Source organism: Leptinotarsa decemlineata, unplaced genomic scaffold (genome assembly GCF_025532065.1).
Source record: "Leptinotarsa decemlineata unplaced genomic scaffold, Ldec_3_MD MMD2_tig00000035_RagTag_RagTag, whole genome shotgun sequence".
Lineage (NCBI taxonomy): Eukaryota > Metazoa > Arthropoda > Insecta > Coleoptera > Chrysomelidae > Leptinotarsa > Leptinotarsa decemlineata.
The window spans coordinates 17581046-17607009 of record NW_027412540.1 but is presented as its reverse complement, the minus strand read 5'-3'; the positions used below and the strand labels follow the sequence as shown (position 1 = coordinate 17607009).

Here is a 25964-nt window from a genome sequence, read left to right as displayed (position 1 = left end):
CCAGAAATAATATTAATAGGATAAAACAGCGTATTCGTATCCGTTTCAACATCTGTTAACAGTTCCATTTTGGTCATTTTGTATGCGCAGCTTTTATGTAACAGTCGTTTGAAGTGTTTTTATGGAAATTGACAAAATGGAGTAAGTATTGAGCTGTCCTTAAATATTTGTACTGAAAAGGCAATATGCCCACGCAAATCAAAGATGGGTTACTACTGTAGACGAAACTTAGATACGCCTTTATACGTCCAAAACAAAAATACAGTCCGAACAGTGGACTGTAAGGAGGAAATCGACTCCAAAAAAGCAAAAACTGTTTTTTTAGGCTTGGAAAGTGATAGCGACTGTTTTTTAGGATATTCATGGAGTTATTCAGTCGATTGTCTTCAAAAAAGAAAAACCATTACAGGAGCATACTACGCATCATTATTTGATAAGCTGAAGGCAGAACCCGCGAAAGAATGGCCACAATTGCAGGAGAAAAAAATCCTGTTTTACAAAGACAATGCACCGTCTGACACCTCAGCTGTTACCATGGCGAAAATCTATGAATTACGGTGTAAACTGCTCAACCATCCGCCTTACTCAGTAGATCTTGCTCCAAGCGACGCCTTTTTGTTCCCTCATCGAAAAATTGCGCTCAGAAGACAGAAATTTTCGTCAAATGAGAAGGCAATCACGTTCGTGAACAATTATTTCGCAGAGGAAAACGCCGAGTACAATTTGGACGAGTATCTTTGTTAGGTCTGAAACTTCACAGACCATCCTCATATTTTCATCTTCCACTCATAATGCGGGTTGGCTGTCCTTGTTCATCTTTCACTGCCTGAACCACTGTGCATGCTGTTCGAGTGCATTGGCGTGGGTTATAGAGGTTGAGCAAACCGGCCATCAGATGCCTGCTTCCACGTAGCCCCGCTAGATACGGGAATGACAGAATCACTTGTAGTTATGTTATTCCCTAACTGAATAGCATCCTAACGATGGCTTAATCCTAAGGTGATGTATCCGTGCCGAAAGGATGAATGACATTGAGCCTATCGGCTGTCTCTAGGGAACCTTCGAGATACCGGGCGCCCTCTCGTCGTAGCATCGCCATGTCACGGTAATGCGGGGCTCTACCGTGATTGACCACCTTTCCCTAGCTACTCGTAGGACTTTTATGGAGAGAGTCAACTTAAAAATAATTTCTGACGCTGAGTCTACAGAGGAAATGGATTTCGAGTTTACGAATCTAACTGACCTTCCTGTAAATTTAGATCAGGAGCGAGAGTTTCTCTACTCTCCAACTTTTGATCCTATAACTGAACCTAAAAAAAGTTTTGGTGGTGCAGCCAGAAAAAAACTGAGTCGTCTTCTCCAGAGCGGGGTACCTTATGAAAGCGTCTTGCACCAAATTATTGAGCGTCGTACGTAGAATCTATCTCAGGTGGAGGAACAAACCCCCATGAGCAGGTTAGCAAACGTTTGCGCTCAAGTGACTTAAACTAGAGGCGAAAAAGCCCTGCACGGTTGAATCTAAGGCATCGTCAGGTGTAGCTGACGTGAAAAAACCCTCATGTGGGAAGGTTGTCGCAGGTATCAAGGTGGTAATCTTGCACTTCGACTATTCGACTATCCCATTAATGATGAAATAACAGAGCACATACTTTGTTCCTGCCCCGCTGGGGACTGAATCAGGTTTTGAGTGTTCGGCAGAGCCGTACTCTTACCATCTGACCTGAAAGACCACTCACCATACAAACTAATCGGCTCCATTAAGAAGCTAGGTTTATTTGGTCGAGTGTGAATAGGTGTGAGCCACAATGAACCCTTACGGGTAGCGGTGTAGAGTCGAATAGACTCACTCACTTTGGACCTAACCCCTAAACTAACCTAATGCTTGTGTTCATTAACAACAGAAAATACATTTTCGATTCAAAACCAAAGAACCCTACAAACATCATAGAAATGCAACCACTCACAATTTTATGATTGAAAAGTTGAAACTCATAAATAATTTGAAAGAAAGTTGTGAAAGTACCAGTATCCTACATATTTACACTTCCAATTAGAAGTGATATAAAATTCAAATTATTCTTTCAATACGCAATCGTGGGCCCCTTAAAATTTAAATAACCAATTAGAATAAATAATTCTGGTAGTTCTGAGTAATGTAACTTCAAAATTCAAGTAGCTGTAATATAAAAATACTATTACAGCCAACCTAAGATGTCCGACTCCACTGGTTTCTATGATATCTTGATTAGATACTCTCTTTCTCTCTCGAACACCATTAAAAACTATTTTTATTACTAATTCATTCTGAAAATAACTTTTTCCGAACCGCATAGTCATATGTCATAAAACAAATTATTCCTAATGATAAACCTACACACATCTCTAACGACACACAGGAGAATTACATTTATCATGAAAAAAATGCAAATTCCTTCCGTAAATTGGGAACTTGCGTGCTAAAAAACCTTGTTAACTAAATGATACAGTACTAAAGATCCACCGTAATTATATGCGAGCAAGTGGGTATTACACGAGATATTTACTCAAACTATCCCAATTTGTAATAAAGATTCGATGTTGATAAGTCCCGGGAAATTCTTGTGTGTAATCAAGACATTACAAGAATTTTCTATTGGACTCAGTTCTCTGAATGAGATAGTTACGATAATAACTGCCAGAAATTTATAGTTATCTGCTTCTTGAGCCGTACAAGAATACATTTCACAGGTGCAAGACAGACACTGATTGATATTACTAATTGTTGTTCCATGCATAACATCAAGTATAAGAGTGACAGTCTATTTATCTCGTTTGGTTTACTCCTGAAAACAATTGAATCCATTTTTTTTGCCTGATAGCATTGTAACAACAGCTTTGATTTGAAAATTAGTCGTATTCAACATTAAATTATATGACATTGAAATGAGTGAAAGCGTCTAACAATGTTATTTGATGATTATTGAAATGAGTTCATATTGATAGATTTCAAATGGAGTTCCTGTTTCATTTGTGAATATCCACAATGTGTTGTGGGTAATGACTGATCCATTACGGTGATGTGATACTATATAAACAAATGTAGGCGGGGTTTGGTTCCTACGGCTGAACGATCCCCAGCCTGAACGATCGATTTTCACTTGCTATCGTCCAACCTGTGTTAGGAATCACACGTTAAAAGGTAAGACCTCGTTGATCCTTAACTCGGACAAGTTTCGACTTCTGAGGGTTGTCGTTCGTAGGAGTGCGACAGCTGGTTAACGGAAAAACAAGATTTTTTGAACAGATATTTTTCCAGTACCGGTACAGTAATGGAATAACACGATGGCGGTTATCATCCGAATAATATGAAATGCCCTACCACCTTTCAAAGAGTGGAGACGGGAGTGGGTATAAATTATGGGAAAGAGCGCATCAGCCAAATATAACTAACGGCAGTTTCAACTTCAACAACACGAGAAAGTAAAGAAAAAACCATAACTAGAATTATCAGTTTCAACTTCAGGGAACAATCCACAAAAGTTGATTTATTCACAAGTGAAAATAAATGATATAAAAATGAAGGATTTTCTCACAATGATATCCTCGTTTTCTTATTCAACTAATGAATTATATTACCCCTAGTATGCATACCATCGGTTAACAGTTGTTTAAAGGTAGCTAAGGAAAGGCTTCAACATTCCAATATAGTTTAATCTTCCTCTTGAAGATGATCACTTGGTGATCGAAAGACGTGTCAAAGTATTGAAATAACGGTTTGGTGTTGGGATAAAACTTCAGTAATATTCATTTCAATACAATATACTGAAGTAACACAATGGGGAAAGTAGTTTTCATATAAGAGCTCTAAAACAACGCAATTTAAACTTATCATTTCAACCTTTTTCTTTAAAAAATCATTTAAATACTCAAAAAATAGGAATGAAATAATGCATTCAACATTTAAAGGGATTGGTTTCTATTTCATCATTTGGCAACATCGGTTATAGCTAATAAAGGACAATGAATCTGTTACCTGTATGAGACGAACAAAGATGACATATTTTAGAGGCGTGCTGTTCTGTTTACTTATGTTCCGAGTTCCGAGACATTCTGTGAGATATGACATTTTGTGCACCTAACCCTTCTTCCTCTATATAAATAAATAACAAAACAACTGTTGTTTATGTGGATTGTGGAGGTGGTATTGGACTATAATTTATATTTTGCCTTAATTGTTGATTTATAAAGATAATTTTCCTTTTTTAAAGTAGAATATCTAGGTACGTATAAATTATTTCAACTTGATATAGGCGCTGTTGCCAATATGTGAATTAGAAACAAATGCTTTTAAAAATTAAAACCCAACATTTGAAACATCAATTTGAATACTTTTCGAAGTGAATTTGAAGAACTCATGAATTAAACTCAACTTCATTTTGTTCAAACTTGCATTTGCTGTAATAACCCAAATTGAGGAACATTCCCCATTGAAGAAGTTAAATTACTTGGTATCTAGGTGAAGTGGGTAACGCCCTAGACGCTGACAGTTTCGGAGTGTCACTCCTGCAATGCCAATGAGTCCCGCTCAGATCCAAATGAACGATAATAATGAGATTACCTTGACTGAGGAATGTACTTATGACCCGCTTTTATGTCGTTTCCTACAGGGGTGAGTCATCAAGGATTCCAAAAAGTAGAGATTCGCCAACCGCCATTCAATTACCGACTAACAGATTCAGTTTTATGGAAATATTGTCCACAAACAAACGGAAAATAAAGGCTTGGAATGGAGTGTGGCCTTTAAGCTAAGTTCTTCGACAATATAGACTTCAATTCGAAAGTTTTGAGTTGAATTTTTGATTCAGGAATACTTTGAAACGTCCTTTCACATACGCATAATCGCGATGTTCTTTCCATGTCTGTTCCAAATCCAACAAAATGAGGAAGAGACGTTTTCATTTCAAGTCCCGGAATGCCGAATAACATAAACTAATATAAAATACAGATTGATTATTTAAAAAAAAAACATATCTTACAAATAAACTTTGTGAATGTGCCAATTCCACCAAAGATAAGAAGACTCGTTTTACTTCCTGGTATATACAAAGTCATATAAATTTATATGGCTATACATCATGATACGAAATGAAATATTTTTGTTATATTGTGAGTAAACTATACACTATGTAAAAAATTCAACTATTCCACAGATCTTTGAAGTAGTGACTTTGAAACCGCTACAATAGATGAGTTATGAAGGTTTATTTGTTCCTTGGATATTCATAACTGAATTACTTAAGAAAGTTGAATGTTATTTGACAGTGCTTACACCTACATGCTCGTATAACTTTTGATTTAAATGGAAAGGGTATATTTTCAAGAGAGAATAATTTTTGAGAAAGAAATTTCTACTTCTCTATCTTGATGCAAACAATGTGAGAATCTTCCGAAGAAAGGAAGGAAGCAATCAATTTCAAGAATTAACTCTTTACAAATATGTGTAAATATTGCAAAGAAGTAACTTTCAGACACAAACTGGAAGAAAACACTCGAACCTTTACTTTTATATGAACGCTGAATTATACGAAAAATACTTTTCTCTTTTCCCTTTATTTTACAAACATTCGTGATGGAATCGAATCATATATCATTTACAGGATTCCTACACAATATAATAAATGAAAAAGGTAAAATTTCACTCATATGGAATACTATAATTCTCACCGGAAGACATTCAATGTTTCGCCGTGAGACACTTTGGAATATTCCCACATTTTTTGTATAGATGGAGAAGTAGAAAACCCAAACCTTCCTTAACTAAGTTTAGACTCATTTCAAACCAACTTATTCAAAAACCCATTTGAACGATGTTATATTTCACACACAATGGAATCAATAGGTCATTCAAACGAATAAAAAATGTCAATACTATCTCACACACACTTTGTTTCGTTTAAATTTAAAGATAGGAAGCACTTAATGAAAAACCCTATACTACAACAATTGTTATAGGGATATCCAAATTTTTCGAGATTGAAATAATGGCCACATTACTCCGTGATGATGTAAGTTTTCTATAAATGAAATTATTCCCAATATAGATTGAGTAAATATAATATCAGTTTGGACTGTAAAAGTATTTGATTCAATTTCTCACAATCACAACATACAAGGAATAAACGGATATATTTCCATTCTACTAGCTGAAACTGAATTAATTCTTCTTGTATACTGTTGTATACTCTTGCAGAAAAGTATCTGTATACTATAAAACAGACTTAATCGATTGAAACATAAAATTAAACTGAGTAACGTCATTAAATCTTTTCAAACATTTAAAGAAATCAAGTTCTCTACGTGTTCGGTCATTGGATGTGTCAATTAGAGACAAAAGATATCTTGTTTCCGGTCGCCTTGAATATCCTCACCGACTTGGCCATATCGGAAAACGATCTGTTGAACAGTTTTAAATTTCGAATTGACAGCGGTAGATGGTTTTTGTTTCTCTTCGATAAATTCTTTCGGCATTCGATGAAATCTAGTTAGAAATCGTTAGTGTTAATGTTGGTGATTTCTATCAGATTAAGTGAATATTTAGATACTTTGATTCTGGAAAAGTTAATTTTCAAGTTATATAAATGGAAAACTAATGAACACATTGAATTATATTAATCCATTCCAAATGAATTTAGAACAAATTGCTATTTGGAATAAAGCTAACATGGAGGATTCTGAAAACGTTTTATTATAGGAATCTGTAATCGGATCAATTTTATTCATTTACGTCTAAGCAGAAATGACATGTTCATCTACATCTACACGCATCCAGTCTCGATACGAAAATTCTATTATCGAGCAGTTGTCCAAAATATTCATCTGCTTGGGTTTTTATGTTAATTCTTTCATCTTAATTTTTACCTATCATTTTTGTAATTTTTCATCGCATATCATTGAAATGCCCTCTTTTTTCGAAAAGAAAATTTATTGCCAAAAAAAACAGATGGATATCTAGAAAGAAACCCTTTGAGATGTTTCGAGTAGGTAGTCATTGTTAACACTTTTATGGATTAATGCAAGGACCAAGTGGTTGACCTCTCTTGACTAAATTCATGACCCCGACCATTGAGAGAGATAATTTTTCGAAAGTTACTGGGAACACATTTTCTTGGGCGATAGTCAGTCTATTGAGAGATTTCGGCCGGGGACTAATCCTAATTCTCATTCTCCTCGCCACTGTTATACTGTTACTCTCTATTTGTCGTTTTGTATTATTTGTAAACGCTGTGTCCGCCTGATTAATACATCACCTATCATAAGTCCCGACATGTGGCTTGTTCATTTTAGACGGTTAGCTTATGCTAAGTTTTTGGAGGATCATATAATATTTCTCAAGAACGTATCACTTTCATTGTCCTGTAGTAGGAAATGTATTTTAGCCTTATGCTGTCATTTGTAGGTGGTGCAGGTGAAAATCTTGGAAAACTGAAACAATAATCAAAGTGGAGATCTCTTCTAACCAAATGCTGCACCAAAATTAATATGCAAGGGCGATAAATTAATATAAGGCTTTTGTGAAATTGATTTCACAAAATGGTATATTATTTTGTCATGCCGTCTAAATTCTTGAGTCATTGGCCATTTATCCTTCTACAGTTGAGTTTGTGTCTCCCGCTCCATAAACCAAGTAATGTCATGAGTAGATACATGACCGTTATTCATGTAAAAAACTAATCTCACGAAAGCCGTACAGAAATTTCTTGTCTTTGGGTTTATTCTATTTTGAAAAGAGAAAATTTCTATTTTTTTTGCCACTTTTATTTGTAACTAACGTTGCTGCAGTTTCGTCATATATGGACATTCTCAATACTGGACAGCACTGAATCATTTTACTTTATAAATTCAATTTCCTCTTTTTTTCAAAATCTATTTTACTCTACTGTGTTTAAATTATGTCCCGTAGCTTGAAATTTAGTCACCTCAACGTTAGGTCTTTATTAACTGGGTTTGATGAATTGAAGGATTTTATTACAAGCAATGATATAGATATTATTGGTATCTCAGAAACTTAGCTCAGTCCTAATATTTCTTCACAAGTGGTTAATATTGACAATTATACTATCGCTAGAGCTGACAGAGACGGAACAGGAGGAGGAGTGTGCTTCTACATTAAAAACTCAATACAATTCCGAGTAATTTTTTCTGAGATCGAGATCGAGACCAATATCTCGAACATATCTGGATATCGGTGAGTAAATTTGACAAAAAATACATATTCGGAGTTGTATACCGACCACCGAAAGCTAATGTATCACTTTCCATCGCCGTACTCGAAGATATGGTGTCAAATTTTTTAATGAACTGCGATTCCTTGAACTTGGCGGGAGATATGAATATTAACCTCTCAGGAATGAATAATTCTGTAAAATTCTTTCTAAACTTTCTTCAAAGTTATAATCTGTCTCAACGGATAGATGGTTGCGGGTGCAACCTGTTAAATGATCAAATCGATTCAATTCTCTTCCCGGTTTTTAAATTGGCACGTCCGCATTGTGAACTGTAAATTCAGGTACTCAATCAAGTACCTGAATGGTATATATTGGTGAATGTAATGAAACATTGTTAGTTTATTGTATGAGTTTGAGAATGTCCATATAGGACAAAACTGCTGTAACGTTAGTTACAAATAAAAGTGGTAAACTTAGAAATTTTCATTTCTCTTTTCATTATGATCTCCTACCACATAGTAACGGCTACATCTATCAATTTATATTATTCTATTTTCTCGGCCATTTTTATATAGCTTTCGTTTAGGAAAGTTATTAATATCTATAATTATGAAAATAGTACGATACCGTTTGGCAAATTTCTCACCGCCCCGCCCAATTTAGTTATTATTTTCACTTTTTCAAGATCGTGCAGCATAGACTTTTATCTCGATTGCAAAAGTAATCTACTAGTATTCTACTCAATATCATCAATTTCAGGTGAATATGTGATTTATTTATACTGTCGAATTTTCGAGTTTGAAGTCTATGTCACGAAATATTTCTACTTTTATAAAAAAGAAACTTGTCATATATACAGTAAGTACGGTCCTGTCTATAATATCGATGGTATGCATATTCCTCTATTGAATGCAAAAATAAAGACAGTTTATGATCAATGGCGTTTTAATAAACATTACAAAACTTAAAAATAATTATGCGTCCCTTCTACTTTTCTGTAATTTAACGATGGTTTGAACGATTTTGGAATATACAGAATGTCAACTCGAAAACGTACCACCCTGTATATTTGTACCTCTATAGAAAATCCAAAAATATGCAAAAACACGTCTAAAGTATTTTCCAGGGGGACATTTTGTATGCTAGTTTTCAATTAAACTACAACTCTCTAGGAGGGGCGGACACAACCCCTAAGATCTTAAAGTCGTTCAGCAAAAATTTCACATTCTGGATTTTTCTTGCGAGAAATCAAGTAAAGTCGGGAATATATGTAAGTATCAAGGGATTTTGCGATAAAACATGGAAAATAATATATTTCGTTCGTTCGAAATGTTATCCATTATTTTCTGAACAGTGATAAAGTTTGTAAAGCTGTTATTCTCCTCTGCAAATCTTCCAAATTTCGAGGATATATTTTATGAACAATATTTTTCAGATGCTCCCATCAGCAGAAATCTAGAGGCGATAAGTTAGGTGATCGTAGTGGCCATTCTATTGTTCCTCTTTGACCAATCCATCTGTCAGAAAAGTAGGAAGTGAATGACTGAAACATCATGTTACCAAACTGTTTTAGAGATTACTATAATTTCTCCAAGCAGATTAAGGTAGAGCTCATCCATTAGATTTTCCTCAGTAAATGAAGGTCCAATAATAGTATTTTCAATGGTGCTAGCCCAAACGTTCACACTCTCTGGAATGTCATGAAATGTCTTGGATTTTCATCACTCCCGAAGCGAAAATTTTGTTTGTATAATACCCAATGAGAAAAGATGTACACTCATCAGTGAAGCAAATATTGTGCAAGTTATTTTTGTTTTCATTTTAAAATCCATCATTGTTTCACAAAATCCAATCCGATTATTTCTTTCGTCGAAATCGTCATCGTATTGAAAATTTTTTATTTTATACGGGTGATATTCATTACTTGCAATTATTTTTTGTATTAGCAACGGAACCAGTTTCACTGAACTTAGCAACTACTTCCAAAATATATATTGATGATTTAAATTATTATTGGGATATCTTTCATTGAACATTGCCATTATTCTTGCTTATTGTCAATGAATTAGAATATTTTCAGTTTTTCTTGAAGTGTAAACACCATTGTTGAAAATAATTTAATGGACGCACAACATCCAACGTAATTTTGGCAATCAGGATTGGTCCCGAGAATGATAAATAAAGAATCATTCAACAAAAAACTCATAACTTAATAGAACTGTCCGATACTTGATGAAATTCCATAAAGCATAAAGTTTATGCTTGAGGACGCTATTGTATAGCGAAACACGTGTCGCGGTTTTTGTAAAACCCTTTATACTGAAAATCTTACAATAAACTGTATCAATTAGTTTTTTTTTTCAACTCATAAATACTTTATCCTTTTTTTTTTCTACGGTATGTGGATTGTATTCAACTTGAGAAATGTGGCAAGATAGGAAGAACAATAAAGTTAGTCTACAATCATTTTTTCATTTATATGTCGTTATGATCCCTAAACTATTCTGTATTGCACGGAGTGAAAAATAATTTTAGTTCACAGCCTTGAGTTTGTGAATTTCATAATAAGATCCGCATCTAAAAAATGTAATATGGATGATGAACAAGTGATTTCAAGGTTTGATCAAAACGTCAGGACCTTCAAATCAACGAAAAGGCCATCAATGAGCGAAAGTTAACTAAACAAAGCAAACAATTTCACGTTTTGCTACTAGAAAATTACCAGTGCACCAAAAATCGTGATATCTTCGTTCTGCTATAATGGATCACGTTTTCAGTACCTTAGTTCATATGACATTGCAGAAAAAATGATAAAGAAATAGAATGAAATTGATTCTGTGGGAAAATAGTATGAAATTCGATGGTGAACAAAAATTTCTATGGTTTGACTTTTTCCTTCTTTCGAAGGTTCAAATCACTAGTTAGATTGGATTTTTCTACAAATGTATAATAGACTTTTAGGAATATATTCATATCTTGTTTTATACATTTTCTAGATCAAAATATGATTGAATGATTGTTGAAAATTCATAATAGTGACATGAAACAGGGAATTTAGAACTAATATATTTACAATATAGAGTACTTTGGCTTGAAAATATTCTGTAACAATAGATGTATGTACTGAAAGAGAATAAAATGGATCTGAATTTCGCGAGTACCTAGAATAGGTACGATAATCAGTGAAGTCAGTCTCAACACAATTGGATTACACGTTGGTGTGGTGTTGTTATTGAATCGTGTCATGAAAGTGTGAGCAAAAATGAAGAAATAGAAAGAGATTCGTGACATGGAGAATAATATCCTTTCACGAACAAGTGTGAGAAAAAACATGTGAATTATTTCAGATTCAAGTAGGAATGGAAACAACTGGCACGAATATTTTAGTTTCATGGATCTAATGATGATCTGAAGTAGAGGGAACTGATTTACTTCGAACTTTTAGTCTGATCATTCAAGGACTATAAATCCTATGTTTATTCATTTTGAAATGAAACACGGATTCAGTCCTAGAAAGACACTGAAGTGAACATCAAAATATTTTCCATATGAAAAGGATAGATTTACAATCCATCTACAATTATAGTGGGTAATATGTAATATTACCAGGTAATATATATCAGTTATCACCCGAAGACGATTGTGGATACTAACAATCGAAACGTCGTGACGCAACTTGGGATTTCAAATCAATTTATATTATATTAGACAATGGAAGTCCGTACTGATGAAATACACCACGAGACATTGTCCACCACATTCAAATTACCAGAACATGTTCTATTATACTTGATAGTTTACCTCTTGAAAATTAGTCAGTACCCTGGTAGTAATTTAGAGATTTCATTCAAGAAATACTAAATCAATTACGTGCTCGAATATCTATTTCTTAGTTTATTCAAACAAGCAATATGTCACCATTGAGCATAGGCGAAAAAGTTAAGAATGCACGTTCAACACATGTTTTTCAATAACATTATCTGAGGACCTCATTAAATATTTTCCAAATCTGTGCCGAACTCTATTGTTCGAATATGTTTCTGGGGCAGAAAGTCCTTAAAATGTGTGAAATTAAAATATTTTTCCTGTGTTTAGGTCATTTATCTTTCTCTATTATCCATTCCTTTACACTGTATTTGAATTTTTAGAAATTGGGTGGTTTTTGATTGTTCGGCTACGAAAAATTGAACCCGAAATTCTCGATTTTGAAAGTGCGCCTACTCTCATGAAAGTCTCGTCTTTTCCAAGAATTTTCAAAGAAGGATATGGATATTTAATTCTAATCACATTTTATTTGTTCCGAATTCTATTATTTCAACACGATCTTCAGGTAATGGAATTATTCAATTCCTTGATTAGAATAATTTTTTGACTTTCTGCTTCTCCATCTCTGAAAAAAATATGGGAAACTCTCAAAGTAAGAAGCAGAAAAAAGAAAATAAGATTTGTAGATCATAACACAGAAGTTTCTTTCCGATACAAACTGGAAGAAAAAAACTCCGTCGAAACACCTACTAATCTCTCCTGAAGATATACCCTTTTCAGTTCAAACGAAAAGTCTATAACTGAGATTAACTGTCTGTATGAATGTGTGGTGTCACTGCGACAAAAGCAGATCTGTTGACAATGAAATCGAAATGTAATGAAAGAAATTATTGCTTCGTCTTATAATGTTATCCAAAACGGTGACTATGATGTGATAGAACAAGTGTTTTGCTCCGAAACTTCGAAGTAGACAATTGCGAATGATCAATACTGTTTCATTTATCTCACTGTATGTATGTTTCAATTCCATAACGAATGTTCAGATTATAAATAGAACGGAAAGAGTGATTCTTGTGTAATTGAATGTTCGTATGAGAGTAGTTGTTTTTGAATGGTTTTTTCTTCCAGTTTGTATCTAAACAAAACTTATGTGTACGATCTATATTTCTTGGAGTCTTTATTGCAGATACACGGTTCTTTCATTCATTCATACTTTGCAAGTTGCTCACATTTTTTGTCTTATGAAGAAGAAGCTATTTGTAGCTTCTCCTTTATTTTGGAACGAATTTCATAATTTTCTATCGAAATATAATCTTCAATTGCAGAATATCCAAACCGCTCCTCTTGAAATTCGTATTTCCAATCAATGCAGAAAATTGAAGTTGTGTCACTGAATTGGGCAACCCATTATTAATGAGTTGATGGATTGTCAGTTCGTGACAAAGGCGTTTTGCGTTACATACGGTTTGTCTGAAATCGTGGCTCGTCTAACCGGGTTGCCGGGCGCTTGCTGGCTCCTTCCTGAACCGCCAGAGGTCATTCATGAGCGTAAGCCGTAGATCGCCTTGAGTAATTCGACGCTGGACTTTTGACTGAATCGATCGTGTGCCACTAACATTTGGCAAGACTGACCTCGATTACGTTACCAGCCATATTTTGAATAAACGTCGACAACTCCTGAAACATCGTGTAATCTCAAAAGTGACGAATACCTTGCCTCCTGAAATTTTGATTTGTTAGTTATCTATTACTCTCACTGACAGTTGTCTACAGTTGGTACTACGGAAGGGTGCACATGGGTCATCAATAAAAGGAGCTATAAAATATAGAATTCTATATGGCATATTTTTCTTCCACAAGTGAAAAACGAAGAAAAACAGTTAATATTAGCGTTAAATCAGTGAAAGATCCTGTTTGGATGCCAACTTTCACACATTATTTCGGAAATATATGACTATACAAACATGACTCGTCGCCAAGTTCTCAGGTCGCGCATCCAGGCGCTTTCAGAAGCAACGGAGTATGAAATAATGCCGAATGCTGACGACAGCACAGTTGTCTTGTCGAGTTAGGAATCACACGTTAAAAGGTAAGACCTCGATAGTACTTAGCTCGCACAAGTTTCTTAACTTCTGAGAGATTTTAAACAGATTTTATTTGGATTCCAGGACATCGGCTACGGAGGCACATTTTCACCGGCAGCAGGAGGTTGCATATCTTGATGAGGATCCAGTAGTGATATCGAATTGGGGTGGAAGTAACCAGGTTTAATTCAATGCCACAAAATTCCAGGCATCTGTTTTCTCCAAGAAGATAAATCTCTCCGAACCAGATATAATAATGTCAGGTCAGACAAAGTCGCTTTATGCTTCGATAAGTTTATTGGGAGTTAAAATGGACATCGATATGTCTTGGCACAATCATGTTGCTGAAATTGCAAAGGCTGCATCTCAAAAGCTTGGAACACTGTTCCGAACCAGAAAACTTTGCACACCTCATCCACTTTTGATGCTTTATAAAGCTAATATCAGACCTTCTTTGGAGTATTGATCTCATGTATAAAGCTCTGCCCCCAAACATATCCTGAAGTTGCTAGATTCCATCCAGAAAAGCGTCATCCGCCTGATTATAGACGCGAACATCACTTGCAACCTTGATAGCCTGAAGCGGCGGACTGTGGCTGCTCATCGCTTTGAGGTTCAACTCAGTACACCTGTAACTCCAGTGTTCAAAAACTCTTTCATCTGGAGAATTGCGTTTATGTGGAATAAACTTCCTGAGAACGTTTTTCCAAATGTGAATCGCTACTTTCGCACAGGCACCGCTCAGAGAGCGCTTTTAGGATTTTCCTGTAGTGCTTTCAATTTTTCCAATATTGGTTCGGCTTTAAGGCACGTATCCATTATGATAATTTGAGAAAATGAATAAAAGAATGTGCTTACCTATAAAAAAATCATTTTATACTTCCAAAAATCACATCAAAATGATATGCAGATTCTTATTATGCCACAAGTAGTTATTGGGTCATGTGTGCAAAATACTACTCAATTATACAATCAATGAAATTGAGGTCGTTCAAGTTTTTATGGTTTTTAGCTACAACTTCTTTAATTCAATGCGCTGAAGAACTGATTTTTAATGGTTACCATTCATCTTTTGAATCAATTTTCATTACATTCATGGCAAAGTAGTATAAAAATGATTTTCATATACCAGTGCACAAAAGTGTTCCATAATCCTATACCAGACAAAACTGTTTGGCCGTTTGAATTTTACGTACCAAAGAACAACAAAAAGCTTATGGTAAATCACAGCCCAGTCAAAAAAGGCCTGGTGAATAAGGGAAGTCGATATCGCCACCGATGATATGGCAATTATTTTCGCAATTTCGCCAAGAATTAATTCAGTAAATTTGTTGAATTCTTTGTTGTGCATATGTGATGAAATTTGTCAATATTTGATGAGATTCAACAACGTATTCAAGTGAGATTTTCACTGGACAGTTTACAAAACTGCAACACGTGTTTCGCTATACAATGGCTTTCTCGAGCATTATCAAACTTCACATTTCACATTTTATTATGACATTTCACATTTCGTAAACTGTCCAGTTAAAAAGTTCGCAATGAAATATTACTTGAATTTGTTGTGCATTATTTGTTGTACATAAATTTAGGATTTCAAATGGAGCACTGAAAAAAATTGGTTTGTAATTACACAATCATTACATATTCTATAATGTAATTTTCACAAATATTTTATGTACAAATTTTTTTATGGACGAACATGTGAAATTATGTGTATCACCAGAAACTACCTGTTATTATACCAGATACCAGAAGAGCGATGAACATATTTTTATTCATTAGAATATACCAATGAAAACATTTATCTGTATTAGGCCAGATTGTGAGGCACAAATAACAAACTATGATAATACGTATATAGAAATCATAGCAATAACTGTTGAACCCATTAATTAACTTATTTTCATATCTGGTCACAATAATTTGTTTCCTTTAAAAACTGGCGTTCTTATATTTTTCAATTTTATACTCTTACTTTATTTATTTCTGATAATAATTTCTTTTCAACTACTCAACATAATTTTTGATATTAGAAATCATAATTCAACTGATTCATTTCATTTAATTTTATTTATACTCGCCTTTTCAATTTTCATTTTCATAACTATTACTTATTCCAAAATTTTTGTACTTTTAAAATGTTCTTGAATGTGTTTGCTTTTTTTACTTTTCTAAAAGGAATCCGTTATTCTCATATATATTTTTGAAACGTATTACTTTTTTCGTAGTATTCTTGTATTGGACTGAATATTTATTAGGTAGTTAAGTAATGTACTTTTCTCTCTCACTTATCGAGTATGTATCATCTATGCATGAAAGTTCTCATCATCGTGTTTGCTGTTTGTATTAAACTGTCATTTCCATATATATTTTTTAAGTGTGATGCTTTTTTTCGTAATGTTCTTGTATTGGGTTCATTTCAACAACTCCTAAATTTCTCATTCACTAATTTTCATTTGAAATTGGTACGTAGGTGAAAATTACATCAACTTTTTACGAATAATATTGCGTAAATTCGTATAATTTTTATCCAATCCAGCCCAGTACGGATCTGAATCCAGAAACTCGTACAGCTATTAGTCAAATGTTTTTATGTTATTAATCGTGATTTATTAGGACAAATGGCGGTGTAAAGATAACTATACAGATAAAGCATGATGGCAAATTGGCAAACCGTTCCTGTAATAATATACATGGCCTATTTCACAACTAAAATTCTGTAGAAAGTGACAGTTAACGAAGAGATGAATCACTGTTCCTTTTTGATATTACCAAGTGAACGAGGTCATAGAAGCCCGACTTGAGCAATAGACTCTAATTGGGATCCAATATCTTCCCTTTTCAATCTAGGATGTAGCTAAAGGAAAAAAACTCCAGCTGCAATGATCAACTGAAACGACAAAATCATAGTTGGAGTATTCCTTCCGCAAAGTCATTGTACTCTTATTAAAACCTTATCCTCTTACAGGTTTCATTGGTGTAGAATAAATCAGCAGTTGAGTTACAATCATCTGAAAATTCCATTGAAACTTTTTCTATGAAAAAAGTGAGCCAGTTGAGTTGGAAGTAAACAACAGTGATTTTTTTCCAAATGTGCTACTCTACTACTCTTTCATTTGAATTATTCGATACTCATTCTGCAGTATGGGGAACCAAGAATAGAAAAGTAAGGAGTTCAGCTTCGAATGAGAATAAAATTTCATGAAATAAACCGATCCAATTATATTGCTGTCATATATCATTCTGTATTGAAACTGGGTTGTTTGAAAAGTAATTTGAGTTGAAGACATTACATGGCACAGTCGGTAGGATTGTCATTGATCATTCTGTATAACAGTTAGATTGTATCCATGGTGACAATAATGAATAATGATATATAACAATTGATACCTGCCCTGAGATGATAGAAGTCTGAGAAGTCGGGTTGAATTTTGTATTTCATTTTCAGTTTTCTGCTTTGAACTCCAAGAATATGCTTTTTACATGATGGAGATATTTGCAATACAAATTGACAAATATTTGAAAATTGTTATTCTAGTTATTTCTTTAGCTACGTATTTTTGATAATGTTGGTATGTTAATCTGATCGTTTGCATGATGTGGGTGGTACGTGAGGGTTAAAAATTATTTTCTGAGGGAGTGTTGAGTGCACCAAAAGGAAAGCTCTCATTCAATAATCTGACGATTTCGATCTGACGCAAACTCGCGGCCATTATTATAATGTGCAAAAAAAATCGTCATTTTGAAATACTCAAGCGCATCAGATTAGGATATATATGGTTCATCTTTATGTTTTATACGTGCTGTCTCATAATCTGACGATTATCTAGAGGGATTCGCCTAATCTGACAAAAAATTTTTTTTCAATGCCATTGAACTTAATCAATTGAAAAGCTCAGGAAATAGCATGCAAATAAACAAGTGTATGTTTTTTAAGTAGAATACTTGTATTTATAAAAAAATAATAAAAAAAATGCTCAAAAAAATTTAATTTTTTATAATCAATTGATTAATTCATGAAGAAAAGAGAAATGAAACTTTATATGTTTTTCACCACTTTTATTTGTAACTAACGTTACTGCAGTTACTTATACAATATATAAGTTTGAAAATGTCCTTATAGGACGATACTGCAGTAACGTTAGTTACAAATAAAAGTGGTAAAAAACATAGAAAGTTTCATTTCTCATCTCTTCATTATGATTTCCTACCACGTAGTAAGGGCTACATCCATCAATTGATTGATTAATTAATCATCATCTTCATCACGAACAAGTCTCTGTGATCAGCTGTGATGGCGTCATGGCAACAGAATTCAGAGTGGGGACGCAGTGAGAGAGTAATAGATAGAGAAAAAGTGAAAAAGAAATAGAAACGCGAATAGGTAAATATAGACATATCACGCAGCTGCACGCATTAAACTTTCTCGACAAATTTTTGCTATTTCGGCTTGCGGAAATCGTCAGATTATATATTTTTCGATATCCTTGAATTATTTCCTTCAAAATGAAAAAAAATTTGCTACGCTCGAGAATGTCGATATGACTTTTTTTTTTACAACTTTCCTGCCCTCCCGTTCCTTTACGTCACTCTCAAATTGTCAGATTACTGGAATATACACTTTTCAGCATGTAATTAACCCACCCTACCTTAATCTGACGCGCTCGAGAATTTCTGATGATCAATTTTTTTTACTAATCTGATCCTTTATCCTCCACGGGCGGCCGTATATATGGGTGGAAGAACTTAACCGGGTACAAGGTATCCCCCTGTATATTAATCTGCCGCGCTTCAGTAAATCCCGAAATCCCCGCTTGGGCTCCCCTATTACTAGCATCGAGTTCAGTGTAGTCGTAAGTTGAAGTGCTGTTCATTAATAGCACGAAGCCACAGGGGTCCCAAGAGCTGTGGTAAATGACAAGAACAAAAGCCGTTTCATTTACATGTTGAGAGTCAAGTTCCATTAAACTAGACACATCTAACTGCTGAGGATGCTAACAGGCTGAGAAACGTAGCATCTTTTGCAATTTGGTTCGAAAAAGCCCATAGCATCAAAGAAGCTCATCAGCTTGGCGGCCTGCCTCTGCAAAAGGAAATTGGAGAAACTTCATATTTAGATTCAGCACCCCCAAAAAACATAACATATGTTGAAAGAACCAGAATTTTCGATTTTTTCCACTTTTAAACACCATAAAAATGCTTTCAAAGTATTCGTCAAAAAAGTGGTAGGTACTGCGGACTAAAAAGAAATAAATTTGATAATTTATTTGTTACTTTTCCAAAAATGTATTATTGAAGCCGAGTAGGTACTTCTGTGAGAACCAAAGTGAGATAATCAATTTCTTTGCTCATGCCTGAGTATTCCCAGCAAACAGAGGACGTATAATGGATATCCATAAAGGGTCAACTAGTGGTTGTTATCAAAAAGGTGCTAATTAGGTGTTAAAGGCTAGTGTTTTCACTCGAAAGTTCTATAGGTTGAACACTATTTTGAACACTTTCAATTCTCTGTTGATAAATCGTATATTGCGGACTCCAAACGACAGAATAGATGTGAACAACGAATGGATGTTCATATGTCTACTCGCATCTGTAATAATATTTGTCAGTAGATTTTTGAAATTTCATATTGGGAAACAAACATTACTATAATTATTCAAACAATTGAAGTAATAAATAATAACTACAACGGGTGAATACACGATAGAATCAGGCTGCAGCAGTACAGAAAGAGAATATACTCGCATGAATAAACAACAATTTCAGTATCTTTTTCCGGGACGATTACTCACTCCACGTTTTTACAGTTTTTTCCTGAAAGCGACTTAGTCATTCTTTAAATTTACGTTTGTACGAGGAAAAACAAACGAAGCGGCTCGTGTGAAGTGATATGACAGGTCGATGTGACTTAGATAAGACCGATTATATTTAACTAACGAGTCTCGGTGCAGTCGACATTTGAATACGAAATACACGTCTTTATCTAGGATTGTATTAGAATAATTCACGGGGCTACTTCAAAAATATGTTTAAGACTATATATATCTTGAGGAAGATCTGCTACTTGATGCTCACGAAAGGTGTAGCTGAATACGTGATTTCTACCGGGTCATAAATCAATAATACTCGACAAATCATGCGCATCCCACTCCGCCGTGAGGAAAGGAAAGGTTTGAAAAATTTGATTCCACAGAGAAATTTTCAAAAATGTTCATATTTGATAGAAACAGAAGTTTCAAATACCATGTGGAATTTTTAAAGAGAAGATTGAATATTATGTTACACCTTCTAGCGTTATTTTGAATTGGTATTATTTACCAAATTCATAATTGCTCTTTCGGCGTGGAAGTGACAATTGAAAGATTTGTTGGAATTTGTTTTTCGGTGAACCAGCTGTCGCCCCCCTATGAAACCCTGACAATTCGAAACTTGTGCGAGTCAAGGATAAACACAAGAAAAACTTTCACAATCAATCATATATGTATTTTATTTACATGATTCTCAATAAAAAGTTGCAGCTCGTGATAATTTTTGTATTCCTGAAAAATTTCTAGGCTAGGTTAGGTTAGGTCCAAAGTGAGTGGGTCTATTCGACCCTCCACCGCAACCCGCAAGGGTTTATTGTGGCTCACACCTATTCACACTCGACCAAATAAACTCAGCTTCTTAACGAAGCCGATTAGTTTGTATGGTGAGTGGTCTTTCAGGTCAGATAGTAAGAGTACGGCTCTGCCGTACAACCTATATACCACAAAATACTTTTTTTTCACAATCTCTCACCATTATTCTCTTTCCTTCCACAAATTTTGTTTTAAGCTTTCTGTAATAGTTTTTCCGAATTTTCTTTCAGTAATTCACTTGACCAAACTTATATAATATAGAATCACTAGGCTTTCAGTATGAATATTTTTCATGGAAAATACCTGATACGATGGTTGAAGATATGTATTCAGCTTAATGATTGTGAAAAAAAATCAATCGCATTTGTCGATACCTTTCGAAAAAGTTGTTTCCAACGAGAGAAATTTCAATAAGGAATATTGAGAATGAGTCATATAGGTTTACCTGATGCCTAGAAAAAATATTGGTCCTGTTGATCAAGGGATATTACGAATACGTATAAACTACGTAGTGTAATTTTAAAATTTTCAGAAGTTAATGAGACTTGAGAATTAGAGATAGACGAAGATAAAATCATCAAAGAATAATTATTGATCAGCAGGAACGTTTTCCATGCTAAAAGGCTAAAAGGAATTCAGTAGCTCTTTATTCTGAACTGAAATAATGACTGGAAACCACATGATCAAGCTTTTCAATTGAACAGTAGAGTAAAGACTTTGTACTCAAGGTATACTTGTATATACACTACTAGTTGTTGCCCGCGGCTTCGTCCGCGTAGAATTTGGTAGTTGTAGTACTAATTAGTACTATGTTGCTGTATCGCTGCTGTTCCAATGTTTTGACAGAATCAGAATCAACGAACTCAGGCGTGCGCAGCGTTATAGAACAGTGCTTTCAAAAAATTGTTCTACAGCGCCATCTAGTGGCGAGTTACAGAAAAATTGATAGCCTAAAAACCTTCTCTATAGAAAATTACGTATTCATGTCAAGTTTCATCACGATCGGTTGAGCGATGTAGAAGTTTATCACTTACCAACCAACCAACAAACATCCATTTTTATATTTTAGATGCGATATCAGAGTCATGTAGAATGAATACAATTTTTCGTCTATTTGTGCCTTCAACATCACAACTGATCGACTTGAAATCGACAAAATGTAAACAACCATTTTGACTTTCTACTTTTGAGTAACTTCACTGAATATTTTTCAAAGACATGCAGATCAAACACATTTTTTTTTTCAATACAAACTGGAAGAAAAAGTCTATTCAAAACATATGAACGTTGAGTTATACGGAAATCAAGTTTTTTTCGTTTGTATTTCAAACATATCCAAAATGAATCAAAACAAAATACACCTGGAGATTGATAATTATTTTCCATGTGAGTAAGTGAAATTTCATATCAATACTCTTTCATATATTACGTTGAGATTGTATATTGATACTATTCCATATCTTACGTTGTGTAGCGTTCCTGTGAGAGATATCTCCAATCAAAAATGAAAAGTCAATAAAAAAATTTTTTTTATTGCAAACATGAGTTTTCACATTACATCCGATGTATCGGATAATTTTATTTATTTATTCTTTTATCGGAACAACAATTGAAATATTTGCCTAATTTTTTCGGGAACACACTTTCATAAGTTGATTTATAGGCTATTTTTGAAATTCAAATTCAAATAGATGATAAGCTTGGGCGTTTTCTTGATTATTATCATTTATCTATTTCTACTTTGAACGTCCAGCTTCAACCGCATAAATTGCATAAATTGTTTGCTAAAGCAGTCGATATTTCATCAGCTTCGATATTTTGTTTGAATTACCTTTTCAGATTTTCATTCCTGTTACAAACAATTTTTCCTAAAGATAAAATAAAATTGTCTGTAGACTATGAAAAGTCCTTATTCATAAGCTAAAGCTGAGCTGGCCGCTATAAATTACCTCATTATAATATAGAACAGAACATTTCGATTTCGGAATTTGTCAAATTTGTATTGAAAAATCGAGAAAAAATTCCTACTGAGACAGTTTGTGTGTTTCTTTAATTTAGTTCATTTTGAATATTTCTGATTGCTGAAAATATCGCTAGGTACTGTTAAAAAAAACTGAAAGTATTTAGAAGAAAATCTGTAATGCATGACTGACTAATATTAGGTTGTTTGGAAAGTTTTGTCCGTTTTTATAAGTCTACTTCAAAGTATAATATCTCAGTGACTATTTATTCAATTCAATATAAATAAGTGCCATATGAATCAGTGCACTTCTGCTAAATCGATTGATTTCCTCAGCATAAACATCTTTTGCTCTGATTGGATGAAGTCGACGAAGGCCGTTTTTGCCTGGTCCTGATCAGAGAGAGTGTTATCGAAGTACTTGAAGAGGGTAGTTGGTTGACGAGAGGTCTAGGATATGGAGGGGGAGGAAAAACTTCAACGCTCAATTGGTTTAATTTCTGGACCGTGATTTGTGAAACATGTGGACAAGCGTTGTCGTGGAGCAGGATCAGACTTTTCTGTTGACCATTATCGGCTGCTGCTGACGAAATCTTCGCTACATTTCGATTTCCTCATAATAGGACTCTGATGATCACCATGCAGTGACAATGGTCCTTTTTAATGGGCTTTCGCCTTTGGGAAGGGCCTAGGTGGCTCATCGGTGTATTGTTATTGTAGAGGATTCACTTTTTATCACACGTGACGATCCGATCCAAAAAAAGGATCGTGTTGGTTGCGCAATAGCAAAGAAGAACAGACCTCGTAATGTGACAATTTCTGCCGATTGTTCAAATGATGATGCACCCACTTTTTGAGCTTGTTGATCTATCCAATACGTTTTCAACCATCAAAAACCACATGGGAGCTAACGCCCAGTTCTTCCGCCATTTCACGTGTCGTTTGTGACGGGCCAGTCTCCACCAGGGTTCTCGAATCCTCGTCCTGGATTACCAAACCAACGTCGAATAGTGTTTCGAATAGCGTTCATAGCGTTCATCAACACTGTCATTGCCAAAGGCCTGCTTAATGTTTTGAACTGTTTCGACAGCACAGTAATTAGCTGAATAGATGCAAAAAATTTGGAAAAAAACGAACAGCACCAATGTACAGACTATATAAAAGATTCTATATCGATCAGTATATATACCACGTTACAGTATAATAAATATTCATTGAGATATAGAGCTACAAAAACACATGACATCGAAATGGATAAAACTTTTGAAAAAACCTAATATTTTCGGTTTTGGTTCTAACTTTCCAGTTTCTGAAAGCAATACTTACATTTATGTTGACCTTGATTTTCTAGATGATCAATCTCACCTGCAATAAAAAATGTGATTGAATTCAATCCCATCGATAAGAATAATCAATAGTTCAAAGGTTGTAGATTGCGAGAACAGTGAATTTGATTGACAGGTAGGGAATCTTGAGTACAACGCAAAGATTACCTCAGTCAAGTGTTCTTAGAAAAGAGCGAAATTGTTGTAGTGAATACTGAAGAGTTGAACAAAGTGAATATTGTTCAATTCGATGAGCCGGTTGAGTTGGTAGGGGAGAGTGGAGTGAAATCGGGAAGGCGGGTTGAATCGAGTACCCTCAGTTTTGGCTTGACCAGAGTCACTACTTGATGGCTAGTGGCTAGTGCGGTCAGTAACGAAAAAGAACCGTTCATAACAGCTACAGGCTTCAAGCACGTTTATTGTTTTTCAAACATTTTAACTGAATTGTTTTGCTTATTTGTGACTATGTTATTGAAGTTTCAAAGTTGCAGTTCTGGTAGTTATACAGGTAACTGAATCAGTTTTTGAAAGTCTTGAGTAGATTAATTACAAACTATATGTTATGAACTAATTACCAACTTCCACACAAGAAAGCAGATTCAGAAGAGGGAAGTAATCATAAATGTTATACTTCATAGTCGTGATCGAACACACACCCCTCAGTCAAAAAATGGTTTGAAAATGTAAAATTGGCCTTCACATCCAAAAAACGATTTTTATGTTTTTTATTCTTTGGGAAAAAAGCTCTCACCGTTTGGCCAATAAGAAGTTTTGGGTTACCTCATTAGTGGGGTAAAACCACATTGTTCCCCATTATTCATTGTATGAATAGTAAAAAATATGGATTGAAGATTTTTGAGTGCAGCTAATATATTGAGATCATTTCGGCAGTTTTTGATCATATCTGAATAGAAAACGCTAACTTCTGTCTCTGTAGAGTAGGCCACATTATTTAGGCCACATGTGACCCATAGTACACCCTGCCGAGGAGTTGTCCTCCTAGGTCATCGTGCATCCTGTCCTTTCAAGGAAGGGGGGCAGGTCACTAGGTGTAGGCCAAGACTCGCCAAAGACACACTTTCTTATTGACGATAACTACGGACACTCGCATAAAACATACCTGACTGTTTCATCTTCCTGTTCACACATCCTTCATACAGGTGTGTCTAGTAGCCCCATAATATGGAGGTGTTTCCTTAGATGACAGTGGCCAGTCAGAAATCCTGGTCATCGCCAGATACTTCTTCGAAGACTGCATCCTTTGATTCCATCCCACCTCTTTATAGGAGGGGAGCTCACGATGCAAAATGGGGATTTACTCGTGCGTCACAGAGACATGTTAGGTTGCATAGCTTAGATGATAAGAAGAAACAAATTTTATATGATATATAACTTTTCATCGGTGGGGCAAGCGGTTATAGGTTTTCAAATATGAAAAAAATACTGTTGCATGGACATACTCGAGTGCGCCATATATTGATGGCATCAATGTCCTACGTATTTTCAATAATGTTCGTATGTTAATCTGAGCGTTTGCATGATGCTTGTGGTTGTACGTAAGGGTTTAAAATGAAAAGAAAAAAAAGTAATCGAGCGCGTCAGATTTTCTAAAGGGGTATTAAGTGCTCCCAAAAAAAACTCTCATTCAATAATCTTACGCAATTTTGAAATACTCAAGCGCGTCAGGTTAAGATATATATGGTTCATCTTTATGTTCTAGACGTGCTGTCTAATCTGACGATTATGTAGAGGGATTCGCCTAATCTGACAAAAACATTTTTTTTCAATTTGAACTTATGTAATTGAAAATCTCAGGAGATAGCATGCAAATAAATAAGTGTATGTTTTTTTAATAGAATACTTGTACTTATAAAAAAATAATTAAAAAAATATGCACGCATTAAACTTTATCGAAGAATTTTTGTTATTTCGAGTTGCGGAAATCATCAGATTATATATTTTTCGTTACCCTTGAATTATTTTCTTCAAAATAAAAAAAATTG

General features: G+C 34.6%; 1 protein-coding gene across 1 annotated transcript in view; it reads right to left on the bottom strand.

Annotated features, from left to right (window-relative positions):
* The window catches only part of LOC111506527 (uncharacterized), a 408075-nt gene extending 384080 nt beyond the window's left edge, over positions 1 to 23995 (bottom strand). The window contains exon 1 of the mRNA XM_074171971.1: positions 23963 to 23995. The gene's annotated coding sequence lies outside the window, so the exon portion shown is untranslated. The remainder of the gene's footprint in view (positions 1 to 23962) is intronic.
* Positions 23996 to 25964: the final 1969 nt, after the last annotated feature.